Raw genomic sequence first — 6654 nt, 5'->3', positions numbered from 1 at the left:
TTTTGAAACATTATTGAAAATACGTGAAATCTTGTGTCAGATATCACATATTTGAAAAGAGTGAACCTTGCCTATTAAAATAGTGTTAGGTTTACAACCATAAGTGTTTTTAAAATCTTGAAAAGCTACTTGGGTCATACATGCTAAGGATTTCTGAAGTACAGCAGGTACATCTGCAAATCCAGATGCTAAAGAAAGTATTAATATAATTTACAGTTTAGTCATGAGAGCAAAGGAATGGAAAATCGAGGTTTGTAAGATATTTTGCTAACCCAAAATATTCAGTATCACATGAATAGACATTTTTGTTTAGAGGACCTTGATTTTTAGTTACAGACTTGGAAAATGTGAACTTGTTCAGTAGCCATGTGGTATCACTTCACCTATGTTACTGTTTAATGAACGGTTACCTCCCTAAGGGACATGGAGAATTTGAGGTGCCTGTTCAGGGTGGCCTTGAACATCTTGATCAAGGTGGATTCCAAGTCTGTCCCATACTGAATTTTTTTCTGGTGCGCTTGCTTCTATTCTGGCACTATTTCCCACCCATTTCCTTCTCTTTTTACTCACTGCTGCAATTTTAGCATGGAAGAAGCCAAGTTTCAACTATTTCATTTATAAGAATTTGACAGTAGAATTCTGTGTTCTGTAAGTTGTGCAGAGGAACATTCCAACTGGAATTGTAGCAGAGTGAACTAATACAAGATTTGCAACTAGTAACCTTGTTCTTTTCTGTTGTAGGTGATTGCCTTAATAGTTCAGCCACAGATTTACAATGGGGTTTTTTTCCTCTTAGTTTTAGATTTTAATATGTTGTACCCAAGTTAATATTCCAGGGGGTTTGATTTTCTTTAATAATACATCTTTTAATAATCCTGAAGGATTTTTTTTATTCTCCAAAGCCCTTGCAATCTGCCCACACCCCTTCCCTGCTTTTGATTTGTATACTCCTAAATCAGTTAAGATGCTGACTAGCACTGAAGCAAGAATGAGTCCTTATAAAACTCCCACTCCATACTTTTCCCACTGTGACGACCATTAGTTACTGTGAGTACAACAGTGCCATTGAACCAGGTTGAGGAAGGGAATGAAACTGCACCAGCCAGTGGTAGGAGAGGGCAGCCTAAGTTGTGCACTTCCCAGAGGGCTGTTGTGCTCACCTCTGTGTGTTAACTATCTGTGTTGGGGGAGGGGGTTGGGGTGTTAGAGTTGCAGAGAAAAAGGACAGGGAAAGCTCCTGTTCTAGGTATGTCTATCCCAAACTGGTTTTACTCTCTGCATATCATTAGAGCACTACATAATTTGATTTTTTTTTTCTCTCTGTGGTTCCTATTCCTTTGTTGAAATGTAGCTATGGAGCAGCAGCAATTGTCCTGCCAGAAAAAAAAACCTCATTTTTAGTAGAACTTTCTATAGGAAATCTTATGTGATTTTGTTTGTAGAGGGTTTTTTTCCTGTTATAGCAGGTTCTATTACACACTGGGGGAGGAATTTGGAGGAGTTATGCTCTGAAGTTGCTGCTGCAATCAGTTTTTTCAAGAAATGTCAGATAAATAAATACTCCAAGGTCACAGATAACCAAAGAAGGGAAGAATCCTGTAGGAAACACTCCATTTATGGAACACCAAGTCTTAGGAGTCTTTCTTCCTATCATTCCTTTCTATATTTCAGTTAAGTCTTTGTGCCAGAGATCAGAACATTCAGTTTACTATACAGGTCCAACATTCAAAAGTAGGTATTTTCCTATAAAATACAGGACGTGCTTTAGGGTAACTGAACTGTATGCTCATATCCATGTTTATTTGAATCTGGAGAACTGATAATGCAGCCATCTCCAAAAGATATCTCTTTTAAACAGTTTGCTGTGGCTGAGCAGTCAGTGTACTGACCAATGCAGTTGTTGTTCTGTATTTTTATTATCTTCAACAGATTTTTAATGCGTAGGATCTTAACCTCCTAGAGGAAAGATGAGAGAGAATGGAAAAGGCAGAGGAGAAAGGGGATTTTTTTGTCCATAGTTTACACTTGAGCATTTTTCCCCTTTGAAAGTGAAAATTCATTCACTCATTTGCTGACCAGAATCGCATTTCCACTACATGTTGGTTTCTGTGTTGTGAGTGGTGTAAGTTCTATGTTATCATAACCCATTCAGGAACCTCTTTATAAGGTTTGTTCTCCCATAGCACTGGTGTTTCTTTGCCACCCCTTGCTGCACTAACCTTTATCCCAGTCTTGTTTCAAAGGGCAACCTTTTGTATTTGGTCCTTCTCAGGTTTTGCACTGCAAGAAAAACACTGAGCTGAGGGCTTTTGTTCAGTGTTTTTGATCTCCTTCCAAAGTTTGGCTTACCTTTTGTTTCTGATGCAACTGCACAGATCTGGAGAAGTGGAGAGGTAGAAAAAATGCATTCCTTTACACTAAACTCTAAAAGAATAATGTATTCTTATCTTGTAATAGATACAAATTTTTGTCATCTCAGAGTACTAGTGACTGTTGGCCATATATATCCTGCTGTTACATATCATTCTCCAGTTGGATAGCTTGAGCTTTAAGCTGGAGTACAAAATGTTGCTATTGAAATTTCTCCTTGAGTTGATGAATTCTGAACCACTCTGGTGGTAGTTCCAGAGTCAGGAAAAGGCTGTCATGACACATGTCTAAGCATGACCCCATGTCACATACAAAGCATTTGTATGTGACATGGTGGGCACATTTTAAAGCCCTGAACTGCAGTTTTAACCAGCATCATGAAAATAAAGTGATACTGGTGTTGAAGGATCCTGTTTAAAAAGGGTTGGGCAGAGTTACACTCGGGCTGCCCAGAGTGCAGGATGTGCACAGGCAGGATGTTTCCAAGACAAGCGTTTTTCACTATCATGTAGAAGCAACAGGACAGCTGAAGGAGCTTTGTAAATGACTGAGTCATCAAATGTCATTCTCTTCAGCTGGATAAATCAGAAAGCCTGATGTGACAGAGAATTAAAATTTTTAACATGAAGTCTTTCTGCAACAGAACAGTGCCTGACACTGAAATCGCAATTCAGGAAATCTAGTCATGTTCTAACTCAACTAGCAAAGCTTCTCTTTCTATACCTTTAACCTCCAACCAAAAGGGAGAAAAGTAGCCTGTGATGTGTTTGTCTTGTGTATAACTCAGATCCTTACAGTCTTCCTGTCCCTCCGTGTTTGTGTGACTTGTGCCTTTTCTGTCTTATAACAGATATCAGAGCATCCAGCCCAGGCTGGAATTCTGGTATTGCTTGTAAAGATCACAAACTGCAAACAGGGCAGCATGGCTCTGGAGGAGGAGGAAGTGGGACTGCTGAACTTGAATAATCATTTCAGTCCTCAGAAGTGCTGTTCCTGCTAGTCAGAGCTGAACCCTTCAGCTTTGGGAGACAGGGACATCAGAGAAGAGATCCACCCCCACAGTGCAGAAACCCTGGGTTTCAGTCTGGGTCTTCCTGCCAGTGGGTGCTGGGGCTCATGTGACTTAAAGCACTGGTGTAATAAATGGGATTCTGGGGTCAACTCCCAGCTTTGGCTGAGTCTCATCTGTCTTAAGGGAAGTTGGCAGGTTCTGCACCTTAACACTTTGCTAAACCTTCAGAAGCAGTACTCCAACCTATGTTTTTCTGGTTTTCAACACAATCTTCATTGAGACCTTCCCCTTTTTAGGCCTTTTAAGCTCTTTATGGAGACCTTAAAGGCTTGCTGATTCATACTCAGTACTTCTTTGACTTGAGGATCACGAAGGTGCTCTCCAAATACAGAATTTGTCCCCATTTTGTATCTGAGAGGTAGGTATTGTATTTCCTTCTGCTCTGCAAATAAGGAAACTGAGGAAGAAAGCAATTACATGATTCACTCTAATAGCACAGTCAGTTGGTACAGTCCTAGTGTTGCTGCTGATCCCATAAGCTTGTCAGCAGGTTTAAATTGGATGATTCGATGATCTGGTGAGACTGTTGCCTGTATAATACAGCAACTTTGTCTTGAGATATCTCAGCTGGGTTTCAAGTAGGTCTAAATATCCTTGCTGATACATTACTAGCTGCTGCTAGATTTTATAATATTCCTTTCCTCTATGAGTTCAAACTGAAAACACTAGGAGGTTTGCATTAATATAGTGGAGAAACAAGCCTCTGCTCTCTGAACCCCCTGTGGATTAATGCTTTTCATCTAGACAAAACCACAGCTGTTTTATGGAAATGTTGAGAATGACTATGAAATGCTGCTTGCTGTTTGGCAGTTAATGTGGGTTTGTCAAGCATTGCTCATCTGACAAGCGCCTACTGGGAGAACGTTGCACACTGACCTTTCAAGATCTCATTATTGCTTTGCATGTTCAATAGATAGATAGATAGATAGATAGGAGGTAGCTTACAAAGCAGTTGTAACATGTGGCAAACCTACAGCATCTCTCCTCCCAAATTTCCTGTGGCCCTTTCCTAGACATTCTTAGCATTTCTGATAACCAGGTTATGAGGTGGATTTTTTGTGATGTGATGGGGGGTCTCCCTTTTCTCCTCATTTTGCAGTATAAATATGCCTGTTACACGGATGAGAAGAGGCAAGGGGAAAGAGCTCTACCCTATTATGGCAGCCACTTTGTACATTTAGAGAAAGTCTTGCTCTGAGAGGTTTATTTTTTGTGTGTATGTGCAATATATGGCCAAGGGAATAATAACTTGCATTGGAAGAAGCAGATGAGAAAACTGTCTCATTCTGTGTAATCTTTTGATAAAAAAAATCAGCCATTCAGTAAGATGCTGATGTGCCTATAGAGGCATTGCTCCTGCTTAGGTGTACAAAAGCAGACCAGAAAAGTGAGTTTCTTGTGGAGATAACTGCGGAGAACACCAGTCAGATCTGACTTTGTTGTCCCTACCTAAATGGGCAATTAAAAAATAAGTTGAGAATGTTGCAAAATAATTGTGCAAAGTAATGTGTTATGAAAGAGCATTAAACAATTAAAAATTAAACTCAACCTTGCTGAGAGTTAACCTGAGAAACAGAACACGTGCAAATAATAACTTTTATCTATTTCTGCTGTCAGCATGCTGCAGTTCACTACTGGCATCCTCTGAGACATGTTTCAGTTCTGAATCTAGAAAACCATGGAAATACCAGCATCTTTCACTTTTCAAATGACGTGAGTTGCACAAGACTCATGATCGTCCAAAGGTCAGAGCACAAGATCTCTCAACAAAGAGGCTTCTCTGTTCTGCTCTGGTGAAGCAGCTGTTGGCTCAGATTTCAGTTTATTCAGACACAATATGTGCTCTAGACAGATTCTCAGGCTACATAAATTAATGTCTCAACTAGTTATCACTTTCCCTCATCATTATTTTCTCCTATTGTCTTCTTTATAAAATAAAATTCTTTATAAAATAAACCCCTTTGTGTTCACCCACAAGTGCCTGATACGACACAGATAAGATCCGTTCTCAGATTGGTGCTGTTACAGACCTTTTCCAGAACTTCTTGGTTCACGCAGGAGGATTTTTTTTCCCCTAGCTCAATAAACTGAAGTGACACATTTTGCTGACAAGCTTGCAAAGCACTGGGAGCTGAAGGTTTTAACCTGAAAAGTGTGAGGTGGTGTCTGCTAGCCACGTTCCGCTATGAACTTCTGGAGCTGTGAACCCAGCCACAGGAAGCATTATCACAGGACAGACATGCTCTGAACCCTCACAAGGGCTGAGACTTGACTGAGAAAGTTCACAGTTCAGTGTCCTCAGCCTGCTGCAGTGACATTCAGCTGCAGCCAGTCACTGCAAAGCACAATTTGCTGAACCAGTATCCAACTGTTCCTTGAAAATGGGTACTTTTGACTGATTTAAAGCTTTGAGCTTTATCTTAGCTCCAGTTTGCCATGGCATGAGTGCATAAAGAGGGGGCTGGTGAACTTCTGCATGAAGGTCTCCTTCTGAGCTCCTGCATCAGTCCAGAGCAGGGAACAAAGCTGGTTGCCAAGGTAGCCACAGACAGGGGAAGGGAAGAGAAAGAGGCCAGAAAAGCAGCCAAGAAGGTGGGTTAGTATTTAAAAGAGCATTTTAGCTTTGAAAAAGTGGGGATTTGTGGAGGGAGCAGGAAGGGTGGGAGGGTTTCACCCCTGCTTTTTGAGCTGCAGGCTCCAGCCTGCTGGAGTTTCATGCTGTATGCTGAATCCAGAGCTCCTCCTGGAGGTCCACAGAGTCCCAGCCCCGCAGCTGACGGAGCTCACTGCTGCTGGGCAGCGACAGCAGCGCACCAGGCACTCCAACACCCCATATATATATAGGGTATGTACAGTAGGTAGGTAATACAACAACCATACATATGCCTATATGTTGGCAGTCCTAGCTGCCTCAGGTTAGTTCAGCCCCTTGGGTAAGCTGAGTCCAATCACAAAAGTAAAGCTAAGACATCTGGATATATTTACATATGAAATATATCTGAAGACTCACATTCCTCCTAAAGTGCATGTTTTATTTTTTGATGAAAGAGTGCTAAACTCAGGATGGGGAGGGGGGGGTTGTCCATGTAAATCCTGTTTGAACCCACAAAACACTCCTTGCCCCTTAAAACAGTAAATCTGTGAATGCTCATGTCAGAGCAGTGGGAGGTATCAACACTCATTACCTCCATGGAAACAGACCACCAGCTCAG

The sequence above is a fragment of the Lepidothrix coronata genome, unplaced genomic scaffold (assembly GCF_001604755.1).
Source record: "Lepidothrix coronata isolate B3197 unplaced genomic scaffold, Lepidothrix_coronata-1.0 Scaffold235, whole genome shotgun sequence".
Taxonomy (NCBI): domain Eukaryota; kingdom Metazoa; phylum Chordata; class Aves; order Passeriformes; family Pipridae; genus Lepidothrix; species Lepidothrix coronata.
Note: the sequence above shows the minus strand (reverse complement) of the source record.